General features: G+C 46.3%; 1 protein-coding gene across 3 annotated transcripts in view; it reads right to left on the bottom strand.

Annotated features, from left to right (window-relative positions):
- KAT6B (lysine acetyltransferase 6B) overlaps positions 1–24,922 on the bottom strand; it is a 491,853-nt gene that overhangs the window by 406,837 nt on the left and 60,094 nt on the right. The gene's annotated exons all lie outside the window — the stretch shown is intronic.

The raw sequence follows: 24,922 nt of genomic DNA on the forward strand, positions 1-24,922 counted from the left end.
GGGGGGTTCCAATGGTTCACAGGGTAAGGAGCTCATTGATGGGGGCAATGCACCTTCCCTCTTGGGCACCATGTGGTGTTCAATGTTCGGTCGGCATCCCTACAGCCTCAAGGTTCTCTTCATTGGAGTCTGGCAGCCAGCACCACAGAAGGCTCACCAAGAAGGAGCTAGGGAACTTCGCAGAGCAAACAGCAGTATCCAATTGTTCCCAAGGTCCTGAAGGCTGTGCATTCTGGCAACGCAACACCCCCCCCCCCCTCCTCAGCCACCATCATATGTACACAAATCCGGCGCTAGTGCAGTAGAGAGTTTCCTCCCCTCATCTACAATGTCCACAAAATACAGGGTCAGGTCTGGCAGCACTTTAAGATTCGTAGCCGACTCGGCATGGAGTGCGTGTGAGGCAGCCCGCCCGGGTCACGGCACCTCGCATTCTGGCCCGTTTTATTTGGGCAGATCCAGGACCTCACTGTGGTTTGCAACAGGTGGCCGCACTATTGTGCGGGATCCTGGCTTTTGCACATGCGGGAAACTGTTCCAACAACAGCTGCTATACAACAGTTCATGCAGCAGTCTTTCCACAGACAGCACCACCAGGTTGGACGACCGCGACGTACAATCGGTGACTAGATTCCTCCACCATGCTGCTCACCAGCCGTAGTTCGCATCTCCCGAGGACAGGTTTCTAATGTGGTCCCAGTGTGGCAGCTATACTTTTCACGAAACACTGTCCGCAGCATGCACCTCAGACCCCCCTGCTGATCAGTCTTTCAGGAGCATAGCTACGTACCAGCTGCATCTGTGGGAGGCCCAACTCAGTGGCCTAGCATTGCTTAGTTTTACAGCTCGTAGTCCTCACCAGGGGCTCGGAAGCAGTCCGTGAGGTGCCAGGCATTTAGGTCTCATCACACAGGCACAAAGCCCGGCAGGATGCATAAGAATAGTACTCTCCGGCCCGGAGTGCATCGCTAACGCAGGTCTACTCTGCCATCTTCCTTGGCCACACCCACCTAGATAGAAGGAAATGTGTGGCTCTCCACAGATTCCATAACTTTCCAACACAGGAATGTGAGGAAAAAATACATATTTTTGTCAAAGTTGGAGATTTACAAAGGCTTCTGAATAAGAAAACTTGATACGAGCTGCACAAGTCACCCAACCCTTGATTTCCCCTGGAGTCTAGTTTAAAAAAGTGTGCATGTATGCTAGGTCGCACTAGATGCCGGCTGAGCTGGGCCTAAAATCCACAGCTAGCCATATTGTAAAATAAGCATTTGCAATGCAGAAGTCTCGCATTATTAAAGTTTGAGCTATTGGTATTGCTAAATAATGCAACACTAATAGCTCAAAGTTTAATAATGCGAGACCTATTGCATTGCAAATGCTTGTTTTTTTAAATGCCACAGGCGTGGAGTAGAAACATGCAAGGAGTGTGTGTGTGTGAGAGGGGGTGGGGTGCACACCGAGAAGGAAGCGTGAGAAATAATTGCATATCAGGTTACTGTGAGCTGAAGCAGGAATGGGAAATCAATGAGGATGTGTGTGGACACCTACTTCTCGTTGATCAACGGAGACACAAACAACGATATCATCTTTTACACTACACGGAGAGCACAATGGAGGAAAGCGTTCCTCTCCACTCTCACTATTCACACCACCAATAAATCCGCTCATGGCCTAACTCTTTCTATCACTCCATCCCTAGTCTTCCCAGGCAGAGCCACAATCACCATCTACAACAATGGGACCATTCTACTCCAAGCCAATGATAGGAACCTTGACCGACTAGACAACCTATTCCCTACCTTCTTAGAACACATCGCAGACCTCCATTCCGCACACATCAAGCCTCACAACTCCCCCCAACACCAATACTCAAAATAACCCGCCTTGCCCACTGCAACTTCAGAATGACATACACCCCTCCCATCCCCCCAGTGTCATAGTTAGGATCACACCTGACGTTACCCCCCCGCTCCCCTCACCCACAGACGTAGTTCACTCCCCCTTGCACACCCAACTTACCCCCACCCACCCTTCCCCCCCATCTCACACGAATCTCGCTGAACACAACATCACCCGGAGTATATCTCCCCCCCCCCCCCCCCCGTGGCAGATCTTCTTCCCTCTCAACCCCCCCCCCATTCTCACCCCTCACTCCTTCACACTCCCAACTAGCACCCCAGAACTTGCGTCCTCCCTTTCAATAACACCCCCCCCACCTCTCCCCCCCCCATTACTCAGCCCCCGCTTCATTCTTACCACCCCTATTATCTTCGACCTTCACTCATCCCTCAACTCACCGGCACCACCCCCCACCGACGCCCCCACCACTACTTCCCACCCACCACCTACTTCAACTACACCCCTCACCTACAATTCATCGCACCCACCGAATACCACCCCACCCTCTTTAACAGCAGAGCCCTCCACTAATGCTAGCATACCCCACCTCCCCGCCCCAAATGCGCCCACCAACTCCCCTCTCAACGCCTCGCCCATGGCCCACATCACGAACACTAACACCAAGACACCTCTCGACCTGATTCTATCCACCCTTCTACAACTCAAAGACGAGCTCCGCACCATCAAAGAGTTTCTTCACACACCTTCCAGACAACTTAGACCCACAACGACCACCAACGTATCCAACAAACGACGCACTCTCCCCACAGTCCCTCGTACTCAACGCTCTCTACACTGGCCTTCTATCCCCGTACGCAACAACACCCACCGTCCCCGGCGTGCCCTTAACCCCCTGTCGGACCACGACTTACGCACCCTCCTCCGCTCTTTTGGCCCGGGACCGGTAAAACACATAACCCCCACTCACCTCCCCATACCTACTATTCTCCCAAATCCCCTTAGGCACCCAACACTAAACATCAGAAGCTCTGTCCCAAACAACCTCAGAAGAGTCCCCCTATCGCTAGAACACACGACCTCCCTTCTCAACCCCAGACTCAAATGCATCCTTCTAAACTGCAGATCGGCCCAGAGACACTCCTCCGACATTGCAGATCTCGTCACATCATTGGATCTTGACCTAGCCATATTGACGGAAACCTGGCTAACTGAAGCCTCCACGCTCATTATGGATATATTAGTTCCCCCCAATTACCACATCATCAGACTCGACAGGACCGTCAAGACGGGCGGGGGAATAGCATGCATTTTCAGGAGCAACCTATCCGTCACCAAAGTAACCTCCCCCTCCCTCACCTCCTGTGAACTCTTCTGCCTCGATATCTCCAGTGAGGTTAAACCAGTATGTGCTCTACACCTCATCTATCACCCGCCGGGGGATAACCTCATCTTCTCTCAACAACTCATGGACACTATTACTTCCCAACGACGGTCGGCAGATCACTCAAATCTACCTGGGTGACTTTAATCTCCACTGGAACGATCAGAAAGACACAGTGGTGAATAGTCTTAAATCTTTCCTTAATGCGCTTGACCTCACCCAAATATGCAACAGCCCAACACACAATAAAGGTTCGATACTCGATCTCATCATCGCCAAAGAGGACTCTACCCAACTGGGGTCAATCCAACCCTGTGATTGGTCAGATCACCACATCATCACATCATCACCTTCTTTATCAATGAAAAAAATCAAACCCTCCCTGGCTCAACCCACCAAATGCAAGATCTGGAAAAGGGACATGAAGAATCTCAACCCTAACTCCCTACCTCCCCACACCTACAGGCTCCTCCTTCCCCCCTGCTGGCGTCTCTGATGTTCAAACATTGACAGACCTCTAACTCGATTCCATGACCTCTATAATCAACGAAGCCGCCCCACTGCAACTAAAGAGAGTTTCCACCAAGAGTTCGAACCCCTGGTATGACGGCAGACTCAACGAAGACAGGCGAGCTATGCGATCGGCAGAGCGCACTTGGAGAAGTGATCCCTCATCACTACATCGCAAAAAGCTTAAGAACAAGAGAAATGCCTACTTTAGGAAAATCAAGCGTGCAAAATCCGACTTCTTTCGCCTCCAGCTTGACCAAGCGGAAAACCAACCAAGAAAATTGTTCGATCTAGTCAAAAGTCAAACAAAGCCGCAACCCCTACAATCAAACAACCCAACAAGCGATATCCCACACAGTGAAGACTTTTCCGCCTTCTTCAAGCTAAAGACTGACAACATAAGAAATTATCTCCTCAATGATGTAAGCCAACACCCTGTGCACATCAGAATGTCTAACGCTCAGCCAAAAAATAGCGCATCGTGGGCTTCCTTTGACATCTACTCAGAAGATGCAATACTCAAACTGCTCGGTACCCTGAAGCCCTCTAATCACCTCACAGACCCCCTGCCTGCTAACGCGGTAAAAGACTTCACCACCATGCTCCTCCCACTCTGGACTAAAATCATCAACAGCTCCCTTCAACAAGGTCTCATCCCTGACTCACTCAAGGTGGGGCAAGTCACGCCCATACTCAAGAAACCCACAGCTGACCCGTCTGACCTAAACAACTACCGTCCCATCACAAACATCCCCACCTTGGCCAAACTGCTGGAAAAATGTGTACAGCTTCAACTAACAAAACACATTGACAAGTTTGATCTCCTCAACCCCCATCAATCAGGCTTCCGAGCGAAACACAGCACGGAAACGGCCATGACTCACATAATTGATGACGCCCACTAAATCCTTGATCGCAATGATTCATGCCTCCTCATCCTCCTCGACCTTTCCTCAGCTTTTGACACGGTCAAACATGAGAACCTCCTTGAGCTGCTAAACACTAGAATGGGTTTATCCGGGACTGTTCTCAAATGGTTCACTTCCTTCCTACATAATCGGTCTCAGAAGTTCAAGATCAACAATGTGTTATCATCGCCTGTGCCAGTCGACTTAGGCGTTCCACAAGGATCCTCCCTTTCACCCACACTGTTCAACCTAATCATGGAACCACTTGCCTCCTTGCTCCAAGCATCCAATGTACACTTCCATATGTATGCCGATGACACTCAACTCTACCTATAGGTACAATCCCCGGATGATATCAAACTCCTGAACTACACTCTCACTAAGACCCAATCGTGGTTGGCCGACAACCACCTCAAACTAAATGCTCTGAAAACTGAGTTCCTTTTAATAGCACCCCCTGCGAAATCTACCACCACCCAACTTTGGCTCAACCACTTAACAGCACTCAATGTCCGGCCGACCATCGTGGACTCCGCGAAATCCTTAGGTATCACACTTGACGCAAAGCTCAACATGCAACAGCACATTAGCAAAGCAACGAAAGGAGCTAATTTCCAAATCAACACATTGAGAAAGTTGAAACCCTTCCTCCCAGCCAAAGACTTCCAAAATGCAGTGCAAGCCCTCGTCATCCCCCGCATAGACTATGGAATTGTGACCCTCAGTGGTCTCCCTTCAGCAACAACTGCACCCCTAAGAGCCTCTTTGAACGCTGCCGCGAGACTCATTACGGGCTCCAGAAAACACTCATATAACCCCTGACTTGAAATCTCTGAAATGGCTGCCCTTTGATGCCAGAATACAACTGAAAATTGCTGTGATGACACACGCGGCTGTACACCACAATGCACCTAACTACCTCACTCAATAGCTAACTATATCAGGAGGATCGAGTTCCAATAGAAGTTCAAAAAATCTACTCTTGAAACCTCGCAGATTCCGGAAGGAAAAAACATACAAACGCTCCTTCTCAGGAATGGCGCCGAGGATCTGGAACGCTCTCCCTCCCGAAACCAGGCTTATCTCCTCCACGGCCTTCTTTAAGAAAGAGGTGAAAGCCATCCTCATGGCTAAGTTCACCTGAACTTTAATGTCGGTTCCTCAGTGACTTTCGTGCCGCTTGGGTATTACTGGTTTCATGTTTGTCTAATGTCAAATAATGTCATATTTGCATGATCTAGATTTGTTTATTCCTCTTGTTTGCCACAATTACATGATGGTCAGTCGATCCTTTTATGCTACTCACTAAATATCTATTATTAGACTATTCATGTTAGCCTACTGTATATCGAGGCCCCTTCCCCTTGCCCCCTGTAACTTATAGGTACTTATAGCATAAGTTCTCCTGATTTTTATCGTAGTTGTATGTAAGACTCAGTATCGTCTTTTATTTTCGCCTATCTGATTGTTTACTGTCATTCTATTAGAACTTGACTGCTATCCGACCATGCTACTGAAGTTTATATTTGCACCCAATATTATGTTGCGTCACCCTCATGCTATCGTCACCCCCCGTTTCTGTGAAGCGCTCTGATATCTGTAAAGATCTTGTTCGCGCTATATAAAACTCTGAATAAATAAATAAATAAATAAAATAAATAATGAGTCAGGCTACAAAAATGCTCCCTCTTAATGAATGATGTGTACGCAGGGAGGAAAGAGCATGCGTGCCTACAGCAGTTAATCAGAAATATATATCTTCAAACATACTGATGATGTAGGAATGTTTACATCACTTAAAATCAGAAAAAAATTACATTTTTTAACATTAAAGAAATCAGTGTTTACATATGATGCACAGAGCGAGGGTTTACTTACCAGCGGTGTGCCAGGGGCGGTCAGCCGTCCATCAACCCAGATTTCCCGTGAAGCTTGTGACAGAAACTCACTGTTTGCTCTCCACAAAACCCGGGTTTGAAACCCTTCACTCAATCAATGCAGAAGCGAAGATTGTTTTCCCATCAAGCATAGTCGGCTTCCATCTAGGTCATGTGATGGTTGGTGCCCGGCTCCCCGGTCTGTGGCCTTGCGGATAACAGCTGCACAAGCCACATCGTGAACCTTGTTTTTTTTTTAAAAACACCCAAAGCCACTGCAAAGCTTGTGTGCTGAGCCCTGAGGGCCTCAATGCCAGCGTGGAGGCTGAAGGAGGAAAAGTACTTTTCAGCCTGCAGAATGCCTTAGAACTGATGCCATGGTAATAAACAGTGTGCAGGGAAGGTGCTGGTCTGATGACAAACACAGCCACTACAAGGGAGGGAGGGCGGACTGACTCCCACTCTCCCAAGGCGATGAGTTGACAAAAATATTTCCCTGCGTTTACTAGGAGCGCCTTCACCCCCACTTGCTTTTCATCATGTCTCTCCTCATGTCGCATACGGATGCTGCATTTGACATCGTGCAGAGAGGCGACGGCCAGAATGCAGCGCAGACAACTGCCTCGTAACGTGTTTTTTCCTAGAAACACCATCCTCTCCGCGTGCGAGGTGGTTATTGCAGGTCCTAAAATGACAGGAGTAGAAAATGCCATAATAAACGGGGAAAATACGAAAGCTCTACATACAACTAATGTATTTCTAAACAAAGTTTATACAGAGCTATGTCTCCCCTTCCAGTTAGTTCAGAGTGTATGACTGGAGGAACTTACAATTTATTGCAAATTGTGTGATCAGAGATAGGTATACAGCGGCGGATATGCAGGAAGCACGGCTGTGATAGCATCTCTTGGTCATTAATAGTGCACGTGGCTGACACTCAAACCATTGATTTCTTGTTCTCGAGTCTTTCGCTTATTAAAGTGCATGATATCACTGCAGAGCCAGCTCATTGGCTGTAAGGCATGACTTACTGGTTGACACTAAAGTTCGTGAATTTATCATTTATACCAACATCAAAAGGTAGGCCTGGTGTCCTTGGGTGAATATTAGCAGATTCTGCGCATTATAAGGTTACAATCAAGCCTACCACGCGCATTGGACAATGGAAGACACTTAAGGCTCGAAGATTACTTTTTAATGGCTCCTTAGGCAAGCGTTATTGGGCCACCCAGACTCTCCAACGAGACATCCAGGAAGTCAGGCATCCTTGCCCGTGACATGGGCGGGGCCTGTGACGCGGCCGGAAGAGGCTGGCTGGCTCGTTCATGCGGGGCTCCCACGAGAAAGGAAGAGCCCCGCGGTAGCGGTGGAAGTCCCTCGTCCCAGGAGAGGGCCCGGGTGAAGTGGAGAGGTGGGGTATGTTTCTTCAGGGCTCCCGTATGCTGAGGGAGCCCCTGCAGGGCGTCGCATTGGAACCCCGCACGGCCGCCGAGAAGAGTCTCTGCACAGCAGCCCAGTGAGTGGTGCTGCATGCTGGCACTAGCGAGTGCCTATCTTGAGCAGTCCTGCCGTTGCGGGCCACTCCATGGGGGGGGGGGGGGGTATTTTATTTTAAGCGACAGTGCGCTGACACGTCTTGGTCATTTGGTGTATTTCACGCCGTGCAGCCGACGGGGAGAATGGGAAGTAAAAGTCCTGAGGACAGAAGGGAGACAGGAGATGTGCACGGCGCGTGACTAAACGCATGTGAACATTTCCAGTCCGTCTCTTGCACGTGCCCATCTCTTGTCTCACATGAAAGGCAACTCCGTGACCATAGTTCTCGCTAGCGACAACGCTTCGCGCTGCGTCGCCGGGCGAGACCTAAAATAAAAAATAAAAAAAAGAGGATAGAAAATGTGATGTGTTCAAGTTCCGTTTTGGGGCCTTTCTCGTCACAGGCACTGGGCTTACTCACCCAAGTGAGGTACAGTTTTCATTCTCGAGTCTTTATAGAAAACAGAATAGTATAACATTGTTATTATCAAATTTCTCGACATTTGTGCCTTGTAAAAGACTTCAGTTTGTAAGAAAGATATTTTGAAAAATGCTAGTATGGGTACCCACAAATTCAGAAACTTACAAATAACCACTGCTCCTAATCTTGGTATCTCGTGTCCATTTCAGAAATACATAAGTTTACTTAATACCAAATTTTCACTCTTTATATTTTACAATATGAATTGCTCTATAGTTAAAAACCTTGCAGTGGGTTGCTCAGTTGTTGTCTCTGGGTATCTAGAGTTTTTTTTGTTTTTTTGCAGAGTTTTATATAGCGCGAACTAGAACCGAACCGAATCAGTTATCAGAGCGCTTTACATAGCACCAGTTACGTTACATGAGGACACACTTTCATTTTAGGCACGGGGAGATTAAGTGATTTGCCCAGAATCACAGGGGGTTTTTGGCGTCGTTACCGAGACTCGAACCCAGATCCCCAGGTCCGAGGTCGAGCGCCTTAGCCGTTAGGCCAACCCCTCAACCCCCTTCTAGGATTTATCCTAGAAGGTTATCCTAGGAGTTCTAGGATAACCTACAAACCCTCTATATCCAAGCATCCAGAAGAGTCTATTGGACAGAGTGATGTTCATTTTGTAAATTGCTCAACGTGACAATAAGCTACAAATGAAAACATCACAAATGGTCGTCTTTTTCAATATATTTTTTATTTCAACATTTAGTTTCTTTGGGAAAACCTTAAGGGATCTACACAAATGACAATGCTGAATTCAGAATGGTCTACTTTTCAGAAATCTATAGCTTTGAGATCTCCCATGGGCTTCACAGCGGTTTCCACCACAAACTGGATGATTACAAACACAAAAATTAAGAAAAATTGGCTTCCTCTTTCAAAAATTGCAAAACAGTGGTACAAAAAAGTCACTTTCGTTATTCAGCTCTGCATGTGCCTGAAAGCTCGGAAGATGGTAACTTTAGCAAACCAAGCCTTTTGTTGATGCCATTTTTATGGGTAAAAAACAGACTTTTGTTAAGCACATTTTTCCAACTTTTTCCCAAAATCCCCACATTTAGCTATATTTTGGCTATTTTCTCAGTCCCCATGGTGGAATCTACAAGCCCTGGGTACCTTTGGAACCCTGTAGATGTTGGTTAAAAAAAGACTCAATTTTGGAAAAAAGCATTACGGAGGCCTAAAACGCAAAACTACCCCAAATAGCCAAAAAAGGGTTTAGCGTTCTAGGGGGAAAAGCCCTAGTAGCTAAAGGGTTAAGTACATTTTAAAAGAACTATGACGCAGTCAGCATTGACAGTTTCATAGTGCATTTTATAATATTTTGAAAGAGACGCTGCTGTGCAATATCGTAAAAAAATAAATAAAGCAGGAGTAAGATGTGGAAGAGAGCATGTAAACAAACCTGATGGTAAAGTTGGATGCGGAGGACAGCCTTGAGCCGTCCTCACCCACAGTGGTTGTGTGCACGGAAAGGTTCCAGGACTTCCTGGCACCCACCCACGTTGGGAGCACAAGTTATTGCTTGTTTGTTTTCATTGCGACGACTAGCAGAGCTGTTGAGACCACCCTAATGCTCATCGGCCAGACCACTTCCAAAGGGTCCCTCATCAGTCGCTCTCACACAGATACCAATGAACAACCTGCACAACCCTGGTGTCCTGGAACGTAGTCGGCCTCAATCAACGCAGCACCTGGAGGAACCACTCACTAGCCAGCTCGTGAAGTGGAGGGCTGAGATTTTTTCACAGTAACCAACGCAGTCACGGTCAGGTCGGTGTGCCGGACCTTGGGGACGGGTGGACCTTAGGAATCTTCTCATAGTCTGGATGCAATACTGGCTCTACCCAATACAGTCCTCACTGCAGATCCAGCCTTCCATTGCGTGAACTCTGCTTCACTTAAACCCATTTGGAGCAAAAAATGGGGTCGTCCCTGTGTAAAACTGGTCCCTCTGAAACTGTGAGAGCATCCTGTTCCTTAACGACCGAGTGGGTTAACAAGAGTGGATTCGAAGTACCATAATGAGAAGAAAGGAAGAGAAGGGCAACCTCAAGAGGACAAACTAGAATCCCCTCTCCCAGATTCTCCTGTAAAGGAAGCCAGACAACTAGACTACTCTAGAGGCTACCCTGAAGAAACTCAACGGGTTGCATGGCATAGCCCAAAGCACCATAACCAGTTCCGATCTTTGCAAGTAGAGGTATCAGATATTCATGAGGATCTTAAAGACCTTAATCTCATGATGTCAAATGTGGAGACCAGAATTGGCATGGTGAAAGCTTGTATAGCTATTGATCATAAAAGCATAGCTAGATCCGATGACCACCTCCCTCAAACAAGAAATTACCAATCTGGAGGACAACAGGCCCAGCAATCTTTGGATTATTTTTGTCTTCCAAAAGATGTTGAATCTGAAGCCCCCACGTGTGGTTGTTTTTCTGGAAACAGGGCTTCTGTCGGTCCTGGGTCTTTCGTTTAGCAGAGGTTCCGAGATTGAAGGCGAACACACCGGGTTCCCACCGATAAATCCAAGGCTGGTACTTCCCCTTGTGTAATGATATTCAAACCTTTGACACCAGCATACTGAACTGATTTTGACACACATGAGGAAAGTCAAGTCAGTCCAATGGAAGAACGCCAGGATCTCCATCTCTCAGGACTTTGCAAGAGATAAGGTCACAAGGAGAAATGCTCCTTGGCCGTTTAAAAAAAACCCTAGAAGACAGAGCAATCAAACATTCCCCTGTGGGCCCTTACAAGTTCAGGATGGTCTTCAAGGGTTATTCACACATCTTCCTGGTAACAGCGGAAGTGGTAACTTATCTCGATAATACTGTTGAATGACAGTTGGAGCAGAGTAAAGACAAACCTGGTTGATGGGTGCATGCATGTTGTGGCATACATCAGCCTTGACCTCAGACCGAGCCCTGTCTGCCTCGTCTATATGTCTACTCTCAAGATATCAGGAGCTCCGACCCCACTGCTTTAGATGTGGTTCTCCTTCATTCCGGTTCAGCGACCTATGTGACATGGGACACTGAGTTCCTGGAATTCAATAACTTGCACATCATCTCCTAACATAAATGTTGTTGTTGCAGATGTTGAGGACTGGTTTATGCCTGTACCCCACCAGATTCGCTTGATTATCTAGGAATATACAATAATTTGGAACCACTGGCTGGGTAAATGGCGCACACTCCAATCTGGTTAACCGTTGTCCTTTATACAATACAAATATTTATGTCCGGTGCTTCAGGAGGAGGGAGAGCCACCTGACCCCCTCAGAAACAGAAGACCAAAGGATCTCCTCCTTAATCAAAATGCAGATTGGCTCCGAGCACTCTACAATTCAAATGACAAGTCTAGTCTTGTATATAAATGTCCAATGTCTTTTATTCAGACAATTGTTCCTTAAATATTTCATCTGCACAAATTCTTGGCCAACAGCTACTTCAAGCCAACAGCTACTTCAAGCCAACAGCTACTTCAAGCCAACAGCTACTTCAAGCCAACAGCTACTTCAAGCCAACAGCTACTTCAAGCCAACAGCTACTTCAAGCCAACAGCTACTTCAAGCCAACAGCTACTTCAAGCCAACAGCTACTTCAAGCCAACAGCTACTTCAAGCCAACAGCTACTTCAAGCCAACAGCTACTTCAAGCCAACAGCTACTTCAAGCCAACAGCTACTTCAAGCCAACAGCTACTTCAAGCCAACAGCTACTTCAAGCCAACAGCTACTTCAAGCCAACAGCTACTTCAAGCCAACAGCTACTTCAAGCCAACAGCTACTTCAAGCCAACAGCTACTTCAAGCCAACAGCTACTTCAAGCCAACAGCTACTTCAAGCCAACAGCTACTTCAAGCCAACAGCTACTTCAAGCCAACAGCTACTTCAAGCCAACAGCTACTTCAAGCCAACAGCTACTTCAAGCCAACAGCTACTTCAAGCCAACAGCTACTTCAAGCCAACAGCTACTTCAAGCCAACAGCTACTTCAAGCCAACAGCTACTTCAAGCCAACAGCTACTTCAAGCCAACAGCTACTTCAAGCCAACAGCTACTTCAAGCCAACAGCTACTTCAAGCCAACAGCTACTTCAAGCCAACAGCTACTTCAAGCCAACAGCTACTTCAAGCCAACAGCTACTTCAAGCCAACAGCTACTTCAAGCCAACACGTGTTTTGTCCGTTCAATTACAACAGGACATCATCAGGGCTTATTATCAATCTTAATGTCCTTAATCCAGTCACCAGGACATACTTTCTATCCACATCAACTTATTTAACCATCCTCTTACTCGGTCTTTATAATATACAGTTTTATTCTCGCTCTACAATCGATAGGTAGAGTACTACCGTCCATGCTATGCTCCCAGACTTAGTTCTCCTTGCACCGTTAACTCCATTAATACATTTAGCAGTATTTGAACTGCCAGGCCCTTGACCCTTCTTCATTTTTAGATGACGTGCTGCACTGTACTGTTTCAACATACTCTTAGTACTTCATCTGCATTCTGAATCCTTAGGCCTATTGGTCCACTTCTATTTGGGTATGTTGTACAGTGCGGAGATGCTCCAATTGGCCCTGGATCTGTTTTGTGATCATGATGAGACATGGGGGGGGGGGGGGGTGCTGTGGTCTCTGCACTCTTGATATTTTTGAGATTCCCCATGGTATTCTTATTTATGTATATTTTATCACTATTACTAATGTTTACTCAGCTTGCTAAGCTACAACTGTACCTAGGGGGTGGACTTAATTCGTAGTCTGCACTGCGTTGCCCGTCATCTTCGGTGGTTGGTTTCTGGACGCTAAAGGTTGGACGTAGCAATCTCTACATGCAAGATGGTCCGTCCCTCTCTCAGGCTGCTTGCTGAATGAACATTCGATTCACAGCTTCACCATACGTTTACTTTTATATGAAGGCCGCGCAGGAAGTTGGTTAGTTGTGGTTATAAAGTCCTCCTCATTCAGTGTTTGTGCTGTACAGCTCATGTGCTGATCAGCTACATATTATGCAAGCATCCTGGTGGTCCAACTAGACCGTTAGTTTGTTTTGTTCTGTTGGTGACTGCAGGGAGGGCTCCCGCTTCCCCCTTACATGTGTGCTCCACTGCCTTGTCCATACTTTTCACCTCTTGGTGGCACCTTTCCCACTATTCAGGGAGTTTTCACGTTTTTTGGGTTAATCTTCGCTTTCTATTCTTTTTATCTCGCTCTTTTTCAGAGCCATGTTCCTCTCTACTATGTATTCCACCGTTTGGTCGTTAGACCATGATTACCCCCTACATAACGCAGTTCATTTCAGCCCCAAATGTCTGACCTATGTCTACACTGCAAATAGTCTAACTAAACACGAAAGGGCTTAACAACCCAGTGAAGCACAGGAAGGATTCTGATTAGTGCCACACTTTAAAGGACATAGTGTTTCTGCAGGCAACAATGACTGGTCAGAGAGGCAGTTTCTATGCACAATGGCTTGGTGCATAACCTTTCAGGCTCCCGTCATAGTCTAAGAAAAACAGAGTTGTCACACATCCAGAAATTCTAGACTTTCAATCATTACTTCGGAGCAGGATGACAGCGGTGGATGGCTGATTACCCATCAAGATGGTATTTCAGAAGTATTTGCAATAAACATGTACGCTTCCAATATTGATGACACGGCTGCTGGTCCAATTTAGCTGCCAAAAAGGCTCTGCCCTACGAAACCCATATCAATTAGGAAGGGGGCCTTAATTTACCAATGGATATTTTAGATAGGAACTCTGCATCCAAGTATAGAACCTCTAAAGCCCAAAAAGCAATGCATACACACTGCGCTTCACATGCTCTGGCAGTCATATGGAGGCTGCATAATCCCACAGGTAATAACTTCCCCCTTTTCTCCTCCCCCCGCCTCCTACACACAGTTTCTCTGTAATGGACTACAAATTGGTTGACAATACACTGTTACAAGACACCTTATCTGCCATTGGATCGGTCACCATTTCTGATCATGCAGTCATCTCTATTTGTTAGTATTCTGCCCCACTAAAACTAAACAAGCATTGGAAATGCAATAGGTCTCGCACCATTAGAGTTAGTGCTTTTAGAATTGTTTATGGGTTTTTTTTGTAAATGTTTAGCATTTTTGTTTCCTGTAGCCAATGCTAAAGAATTACAAATAAAAAAAGCCATAAACATTTCTTAAAGCTCTAACTGAAATGGTCTGAGACCTATTGCACTGTGTGAGGGTGAGGGGTTGAGGATGAGTGAGGGTGAGGGTGAGAGTGGGTGAGGGTGAGAGTGGGTGAGGGTGAGTGAGGGTGAGGGAGTGAGGGTGAGGGGTTGAGGGTGAGTGAGAGTGAGGGTGAGTGAGGGTGAGTGAGGGTGAGTGAGGGTGAGTGAGGGTGAGGGGTTGAGGGTGAGTGAGAGTGAGGGTGAGTGAGGGTGAGGGGTTGAGGTTGAGGGTGAGGTGTTGAGGGTGAGTGAGGGTGAGGGTGAGTGAGGGCGAGGGTGAGTGAGGTGTTGAGGGTGAGTGAGGATGAGGGTGAGTTAGGGTGAGGGGTTGAGGGTGAGTGAGTAGTTGAGGCTGAGTGAGGGTGAGTGAGAGTGAGGGTGAGTGAGGGGTTGAGGGTGAAGGTTTGAGGGTGAGGGTGAGCACACAAGCTTAGGAGTATGTCTTAGCACAACTTGCCCTCACCAATCACCTTTCACTTCTCAGGGCCTATGGACTTTCAAGGCTACAGATAGCATCTGCCATGTGCCTTAGAGGAACATTTATGTTTTAAAAATGTATTTGACAAATAATTATCGATCCATAGTTCAGCGCCGGCGAGATTATGCATTTTTGATATTTTTTGTTGCTGCACAGGCACTCGTGAGCATCATCTTTACCAGACTATACTATGGGTGGGCCGAGAGTTAGGCAGTCCAGGATCTGGGTGTTGCCATTTTAGAATGGCCCCTTACTTGCCAACTGATGGAGAATTGTTGGGTGGTCTCACTACTACTCGCTGATCTTGTAATTCATGCTCTAATACAAATGAACACTAAATAGCTTTTTATTCACCATCTCAGCAAGAGGCCAACAATTGAATAAGCAGAGTGTGAACCCTTCAGTGAACAGCACCAGTGTAAGTTGTGGATGCCTCTGTGCCTTGTGGTAAACTACAGCTGTTCTTGAAGTGCTCAGAGCTGCTTCTTCATTCAACGTAAGCCATCGCTTCACTCCAATGAGAGCATCTGAGCATCCTGAAATTGACGTCCTTTGCATAATAAAAGTGTTTACATACCTCAAGCTTCTTTCTCTAGGATTCTTTCTGTAGGATTTCCTTCTGTTTCCTGCTCAATGGTTTCTTCAATGAAATGTTCTTAATTGCTTGTTTCTTTGCTGATTTTTTGGAGAGCAGAACTAGAGCACAGCTTGTAGCTACTCCTTTCAGTCTTTCGTCATATTTCAGTTACTGGTGCGTGTACTGCATCATTGAGGCACACGGCCCTGGTGCTGGGTGTGCAGGGTCGATTTTTACATTGACACAAACATGGGAAATAAGTGGTGCAAATTGAAATTATACTGTTTTCGTGCATGCTATTTAAAAAACAAAAATACGCTATTCCCTCAAAGTTATTACCAGCAAAATAACGAGAGTGTAGTTTGCACAAAGCTCTAAAATAGCACTGGAAACAAAGACAACAAGTGAAAGCAAGTTGCGGTAAAGCGGGTTTGGGCTTTCATTTAATGTTATTCCCGAAATGTGCTCCAGGCAACACGTTAATCTCTTTGTACGTCGTGTTTGTGCTGCATATTTGGAGGCTTGACAATAACATGCTAGTTGGGGCTGAGCAACACCAAAATGGTTAAAGGGACTGTAAGAAGGGACGGTGCAAGGAAAACAAACTGCGAGGGGCGGAAGGAAGGAGACAATGTAAAAAAAATTCAAATGAAAAGAAGCGAGACGGGTCAATTACATGTTCCCTCCAAGCGCAATGCCGCTGCCAGCAGCGGCAGAGCAAGAAAGTCAGCACAAACAAACGGTGCGAAGAGGTGGCTCAACATATAACGATGCCGACTTTGGAGAAGGAGAACAGGGTTCGAGCCTCAGCGTGGGCGGCATCATTAATTATAAATTAAATAAACTGAGATCTCCTGCATATTAAATATAAATAAATAAACAGCGTGCGTGGGGTGAGGGCAGGAAGCTGCCAGCTATTTAAAAAACAAAAATACGCTATTCCCTCAAAGTTATTACCAGCAAAATAACGAGAGTGTAGTTTGCACAAAGCTCTAAAATAGCACTGGAAACAAAGACAACAAGTGAAAGCAAGTTGCGGTAAAGCGGGTTTGGGCTTTCATTTAATGTTATTCCCGAAATGTGCTCCAGGCAACACGTTAATCTCTTTGTACGTCGTGTTTGTGCTGCATATTTGGAGGCTTGACAATAACATGCTAGTTGGGGCTGAGCAACACCAAAATGGTTAAAGGGACTGTAAGAAGGGACGGTGCAAGGAAAACAAACTGCGAGGGGCGGAAGGAAGGAGACAATGTAAAAAAAATTCAAATGAAAAGAAGCGAGACGGGTCAATTACATGTTCCCTCCAAGCGCAATGCCGCTGCCAGCAGCGGCAGAGCAAGAAAGGGACTGTAAGAAGGGACGGTGCAAGGAAAACAAACTGCGAGGGGCGGAAGGAAGGAGACAATGTAAAAAAAATTCAAATGAAAAGAAGCGAGACGGGTCAATTACATGTTCCCTCCAAGCGCAATGCCGCTGCCAGCAGCGGCAGAGCAAGAAAGTCAGCACAAACAAACGGTGCGAAGAGGTGGCTCAACATATAACGATGCCGACTTTGGAGAAGGAGAACAGGGTTCGAGCCTCAGCGTGGGCGGCATCATTAATTATAAATTAAATAAACTGAGATCTCCTGCATATCAAATATAAATAAATAAACAGCGTGCGTGGGGTGAGGGCAGGAAGCTGCCAGATATGGAAATACCAGCATCAAAGAAAACAAGATGGAGGGAAGAGGGGGGAGGGGGGAGGAGAAATGCAACACGGCGGGAAGGGGCAGGCAGGATGACTCAGGGGAGGGGGCGGAGCGGGGCAGAGCGGCATGTGGGTGTGAAGAAGCCGGGCCTTTGAAGTGAAGCTAAGCTTCACTTCAAAGGTGTCGGAGGAATGCGGGCGGCTGTGCACGCGCTTTTAAGCTCAATGCACATGCGCATTGAGCTTAAAAGTCACGGGCACTGCAAGGAATCGCCACGATTCCTTGCAAGTTAGATAAAGAGTAGATGAGCCCCTATAGTCTCGCTTGCTCGATGCGCATGCGCATCGACAGGCGAGACCTAAAACCGCTAGTGGTGAATGAACACCGAAATTCTAGAGAACGATGCAGATGTTCGGGGACTACGCCATGAGCTACAAATTGTTACTAGAAGGCAACACTGCCTCAGTATCCTCTCCAGTCACGCTTTGGGACACCTTGAAATGCTTTTTTTGAGGACAGGTAATAAGCCGGAAGTCTAAAAAAAACAAGGAAATCAGATCTTCTCTAGATGAATTGGCAGCAGATATCAAAGCCCAAGAAATTGTATTCAGAGGTTCGAATGACCCTTCTGTCCTGAAAATTAAAGCAACTGAAATATGGTATAATAAAATTGTGAGTAAAAACAGACCTTGTGGGTCCAGGCACAAAAAGGGAAAATAAACTATTCTACCTAAATAAAGCTAGGAAAACACTGGCAGCCCATTTAAAATTCAGGTACTCCACACTAATCTGATATTAAAGACCCCCTAGGCTTCCTAAAAACAAAAACTTTTGATATTCTGAAAATCCTACAGAATTTCTACACTGGCCTATAATGCCCCCTCAGTTTCACTCCCAAAGACATCGGTCTAAAATGTATTTAGTCTTTACCATCAAGAGGCCTCTCTACTGAAGAAAATAAGAGACTGAACGAGCCGAAAGAACAGAGCAAGATCTGGACGGCAATAAAACTCATTCCATCTGAAAAGTCCCTAGGGCCAGGTGGCCTCCCCATAAGCTTTTACAAAACCTTGGAACCCGTTAAGGTCCTATATGCTCTCTAGAAAAGCAGACAGGTTTAGCAACAAGGGGGACTCACAATAATGGAGAATTTAATTGAGGGTGGCAAATTATATCCATTACAGAGACTCACCACGCAGTACCCTATAATTGCTGGTCAATTTTCAACATAATACAGCAATCGGGTTGTTATATAAAATACGAGGGAGTGAGCCAAGATATGCTTGAAACACACAGCACACTGAATATCGTACTTGAAATAGGCTGCTGTAAAAGGGCAGCGTCACAATTTTAAAGTGTATCAGTCAAACGAGTTTGCGCTAAAAACACTTTGGGAGGTGTGGAAAGCAGACACAGGGTAAGATATTGCAAATGGTGGAGTGCATCAGGCTATCCAAAAGCAGTCTCTAGAAACAGTAGATTTCAGCGCCTACAGTAGAACACCTTATACTGTATGCATCTCACCCATAGCCAATTGAACATATTTCCAACAGTACCTAGCAGTGGTTCCCTATGTCAGGAAGGAAAAGCTGGTACTGTGCATATATATATATTCTGGTTGTGTTCTTCGCTCACAACACATTGGACGCACATGTTAAGAGTACACAAACCAAATACCAGATTAAAATAGTAAGAGGTCTAAGGCCTGGATATTGGGTCTTACACCAAAACTTAAGCAAAACATGGCCACAGGTAGGTTTGTTTAACTGGCAGTGATGCTAGAGAAAAGAAACTGCAGTGCTTTGGAAACATGACTCGTCACCTACCATGAGTGAATGAGAGTAAGTTGCATAAATGGGCGAAGCTGCTGCTCGTTTGAACTGAAAGAAAAAACGACCCAGACTGGGATCCTTTTTTAGGGCGAGCTGACGTTAGCATTCATGCGAAGCATGAATGCTGTCAGCTCGCCAACTAATGCTATCCGTATTTGGGAGAGTGGACACCAAAGTGTCACGAGCTTTCCCAGTGTCGGATTTCACCGCGGGAGCGAGCGCGCTTGCGCAGACCGCAGGGCTTGCATGCAAACACGGCGCGCACACTGGGACACACAGGCGCGCGCGCGTACACACACACATACACACGCTGCAGCCCCACTCACCGGGACTTCTACTCCGCAGGACTCTTCCGACGTCAACGGGCACAGGGACACCGGCACTCCGCTCCTTGGCTTCCCGGGCGGACGCCGGCTGCACGCAGGGCTCTCCTCTCTGCACCGGAGCCATGCGCCAGCCACTGCAGCCTGCCTCCTGGGAAGCTCCGGTCGCGTGTCCGGCCCCGCCCCCGTCCCAACAAAGGTTGCCTGGCTTCCTGTTGAAGCCGGGCTGCGGCGGTGAGTTTGTTTTATATATGACGCAGTTTTGCTTTTCACTTTGCTTTTCTGCCTTTCAATTTGTTTTCTTCCTTTTCTTTTTGCTTTGGAAGGGAGAGAATGCACTTCTGCGCATTAATTACTGCACTTGTTCGTTCCTGGTGTTCATTGGGTACCTGTATTATAGAAATTGGAACACTCCTGCATGTTCACGCTGTTGTCAGGGGACACTGGATATTCAAGAGTGGTGCTACTGCTACTGCAGAGGATAGTTGGCGCAGGCAACTCTTCGGCGTCTCCTTGTGGGACTCATTTCTACTGAAAATACATCAACGGACTTCAGCCAATGCGTCTGCATTCTTCTTGTGTCCTCGCGTTGTGTACTTACAAAGATTGCCTTCACCCAGCCGCCCCTCACACGACACAGCACTACCTTATTTTTTTTGTTTTATTAAAAGTTCAGTGAGACACCGGGACCGGGTTAAAAGTGTTTCACTTTAACCCCATTTGCAGATCTCGTGAATGAGTGTTGGCACCTACATAGAGATAAGCGATTTGGATGATTTACTGTTTTAAAGCATGCTGCGGCAGCTTCCTTGGGCAGATTGCTTTGTGTCTTTGAGCTATGGCAATACAAATGGGGGCCTGTGTTACGCCTCTGCAAATGTCGTCGGAACGCCCCCGTAGCTCTTCAGACTGTTCTTTTTGAGACCCGCTTTCCCCTCTAAGAGTAACGTCACGTGTACATATTATGAAGAGAGGTATACACTTTACTTGACACTAGTGTTCCTCCGCACGTGGAGAAGGGGGTGACAGCTTACTTGTTCTGCGACAGCAGTCTGTGTCGGGGCAATGGAGCAAATTCGAAGCATACAATTCTAGGTTCATCCATATCAGCTTCAATACAGACACCAGGTAAAAAAAATGTGGTTCCCCCTAGTGCTGTATGATAACATTCTCATTTTCATCTTTGCACACTAATAGGTCTTTCATGCACCAACCACTCTAAAATTCAAACAGCCGATGTCTCCAGTTCATAATCTGTCATGAAGTATAAGCAAACCATAACCACCAAGGGAACGTCAGAACCCTGGCAGCCTCCCCATTCCGGGATTCACCTATGTCTGCCCACACCTCCTTCATGCATCTAACAGGGGCCTTTAGGGACTACAACCTACTATTGTCTTTTGTTATCTAACAGCTGTTTAGGACATCACAGCTGACAGCGATGTCCAGGTTTATTGAATTATTAAATGGGAAGCGTCTCAAAAGTGATGTCCTGTCAAACATCTGTGCAAATTCAAAGAAAGAAAGTGATCACGCGAGCAAGTCCTGGCCTCCGTGCCATTCCTCCTGAAATGGCCATGCTCAAGGGGCCTTAACAGTCACCAGTGCCTGCGGCGGGGTAACACAACTTAAAATGCACATCTTTTTAAAAAGTGTTTTATATTCCCTAGCGTGTACAGTGGATGAAAGAAATGAGTAACTTAAAATAAAAAAACTAGTTCTAGTTGACTTTGTCTAGTGCAGAAAGTAACTGGTGGGCAGATACTGTGTGCTAATGTACGTACATTAGACGTGTTCTCTGCACTCATCACTGGAGTTCAATCTTTTTAGGTTTTGCCTGAACAGCGTGCATGCGCGGTCAGTGCTGTTGTTACCAAAAATAAGTTTAAAAACAAGCATTTACAATGCAATAGGTCTCGCATTATTAAAGTTGGAGCAATTGGCGTTGTAAATGACAATGTCTTTTATTCATTGTTTTTAAAACCTGCAATGGGTGCATAAACACGCACTTCGAACTTATATTCCTTGCTTACAATGAGCAAAGCTGGCAGTAAAAGAGACTTACAGCCTTGCTTCTCATAAGCATGGACTATAAGTGCAAAGTGCTTGTTTACGCAACGATGCAAATGAAGAAAAGGCATTGTCATTTACAATGCCAATAGCTCAAACTTTAATAATGCGAGACCTATTGCATTGTAAATGCTTGTTTGTTAAGAGCAGCTGAGAAGGATGATATTAGACACCCATAAAAGAACCACTTATATGACAAAAATGAACAAAAATGTCAGAAAATTAGGCAAAATAATGTAAAAGCACGGGCTGGCTTACCCAGTCAATAAAATCACTTAAGTGCGACCACCTTCTTCCAAGAGCAGTTGTAGTTCAGATTAAGTCTGCTCTACGCATACTGGTATGAATGGAGTTTGGCAGGCCATCTGATTCGTTATTGCATTTTGCCAAATCACTAACCTACAAGCGGAGATTTATATATCGCTAGAACATCTCCCTGAGCAATAGATGTGCCTAGATCCGAGAAGCTGGCAAAGATGGGAAGCTGAAAGCAACGGGATTCATTTACAAAATTCTATGCTCCAGACACCTCGTTGGCCAGTTTCCCCAGAGACAAGACAACAGATGTCTTGCATCACCAATTGTGGACCAAAGAAGAGCTTCTGCAATTATATGATCCCATTACTCTATTGTGCAGACTGAATTACCTCTATTTCCTGGCATACCCCTACTGTGAAAATAGCTCATTCATATTGGATAAACGTAAATTTCTTGGGTATTAAATCCACTCATCCGCATGCCTCGTGGAAATACTTCTCTAATATTTAACTAACCAAACCCATTATCTGGCTGCTTGTGTACTCTATCAACTGTTTTACGTAAAAAGTTTGAACCCTCTCGCATATCTTTTACCCTCGCCCCAAATCTCGCAGTACATCTAAACATAGTTGCACGACCCGCAGCATTCAGTATAACGTTGTCTTACCACCAGATGGATGTTTATTCTGAGTTAATCACAGCATAGTACATTGCATAACGTATTTGAGCACGTGGCCTTTCCTGCCTGCCTTGAAGGCTGTGCGCTTTTCGACAACCGAGTTCCTCTGCAGTTCCCACACTAATGAACAAGCATTTACAATGCAATGGTTTTGCCTTTGTTAAAGTTAGAGCTATTGGCATTGCTCTTGACATTATATTTATTTATGTTTTTTTAACATAAATAAATGGCATTGCCATTTACAATGCCACTAGCTTTATCTCTCGCAAATGACACACACAAACACACACAGAGCCCCCCACACACACACCCATACAGAGCCCCCCCACACACACACCCACACAGCCCCCCACACACACAGCCACACAAAGCTTCCCACACACACAGCCACACAAAGCTTCCCCCACACACAGCTACACAGAGCCCTCCACACACACCCACACAGCACAAGCAGGCAACAGGGGCACACGGAGGCACAAGCAGTGGGTGCATCGGTGGAGCTGAGTGGTGGGTGCATCGGTGGAGCTGTGTCGGTGGAGCTGTGTGGTGGGTGCATCGGTGGAGCTGTGTGGTGGGTGCATCGGTGGAGCTGTGTGGTGGGTGCATCGGTGGAACTGTGTCGGTGGAGCTGTGTGGTGGGTGCATCGGTGGAGCTTGAGTGCTACCTCCTGCACCATCAGTAGCAGACATATTAAAATGGCACAGATGGTCGCTTTGGATCAGCCAATCTGTGGTGGACATTTTTGAGTTTCTTAAAGCATAAGAAAATTAATTCAAAGATAACCATCAAGGATGCGCTCGCCATCGCGGATCCATCTGGGAGAGAGAAAAAACCATTGGCAAAGTCCAACAGATTTCACAAGCAAGACCTACGGGCTTTGTCAATGCCTGTTGACAGAAATATAGGCTTTGAAGTCAAGACATGTTAAATGATGTTGGTTTATAAACCAGTTCTGAGTGTAACATACTTGACTTGGGACCACTTAGCAGAGATGTAACTAACTGCTCCCCTACCCAACATATGTCAGAGGCAAGTTATACATCGGTAGTCTTAAATGTAATAAATACAAAGTTTGATAATGGCAATATCATACTGGAAAATGTGGACTAAATAACAATACGGATTACTAAATTAAAACACCAAAGCTTTTATTGGCAGTTTATTTCCTTGAAGTTTGTCCACATCTGATTTACTTCCTTACAAGCACTTTAAATGAACTCACCTACAAACGGTCTGGAGAAGGTCTTTAACAATAGTGCTCTCAAGGATGCAGCGTTTCTATAGGTTCAAAGGGACACAGTTACTGACAACTGAGTGAAGTAAAGACGACGGCAAGCGTTTCAACATTGACTTCATTCTGGTTGCCAATGACAAGGAAAATTTTCAAGGCCTGCCTCTGCATAATGTGATCAGGTCCTGACAACGTTTTCCATACAACTCACCATTCATAGAACGGACACACAGAGACATAAGACCAGAGGATGAGTGTAACCCGCAAAACACTTGTAAAGTGTTGTCGTGGAAATGAATGAAAGTAATTGGGCGACCAAAATAAAATAAAATACAAAGTATGTCATTGATAATGTTCTTTTGATGCGGGTTCTACCGGAATAGAAATTCTTAAGGATTTGTTGAGAGCAAGAGCACGAGGAATCTTCACAGACGGAATGTCCATTCTAAACATGCAAAGGGTGCTTCCATTAACTCCAGCACATGCTTTGCAAAACTTTAAAGCAGAAGCTCCAACTCGCAAGCATAGAGTTTCACTTTTACCTCTGCCCCTCCTTGCTCAATGACAATCAACGCTCTCTAAAGTCAGCCTGCTTAAACCAAAGTACGGCCGCCGGGGTCAGGTCTGCGGGAGGACATGACGAGCGACGAGTGAAGGTAGGAGACAGGGGGAGAGAGGTTGGGGCAGGAAGGCAGGGGAAGAGAGGAGGGAAAAAAAAAAAAAAAAAAAAAAAATCGATTCACCTGCACCTTGCGACGGCGGCACTTCTCCGGTCTCCCTCTTCGGCATGGGAGACCGGCAACGTCGACAATCTCTCTGGCACTTCTCCGGTCTCCCTCTTCGGCATGGGAGACCGGCAACGTCCTCCGCATCTCCCGGGGTTCCCTCCAGGCCACGGGAGCCCCGCGGGCGCCGCCATACTTCTTGCCGTCTTCCTTCTTCCCCCGGGCTGCGGGGGGTGGGCACTTCCGGCCGGCCGCGCTAGGATTGGCCGGCCGGCCAG

This window comes from Lissotriton helveticus, chromosome 5_1 (genome assembly GCF_964261635.1).
Source record: "Lissotriton helveticus chromosome 5_1, aLisHel1.1, whole genome shotgun sequence".
Classification (NCBI taxonomy): Eukaryota; Metazoa; Chordata; class Amphibia; order Caudata; family Salamandridae; genus Lissotriton; species Lissotriton helveticus.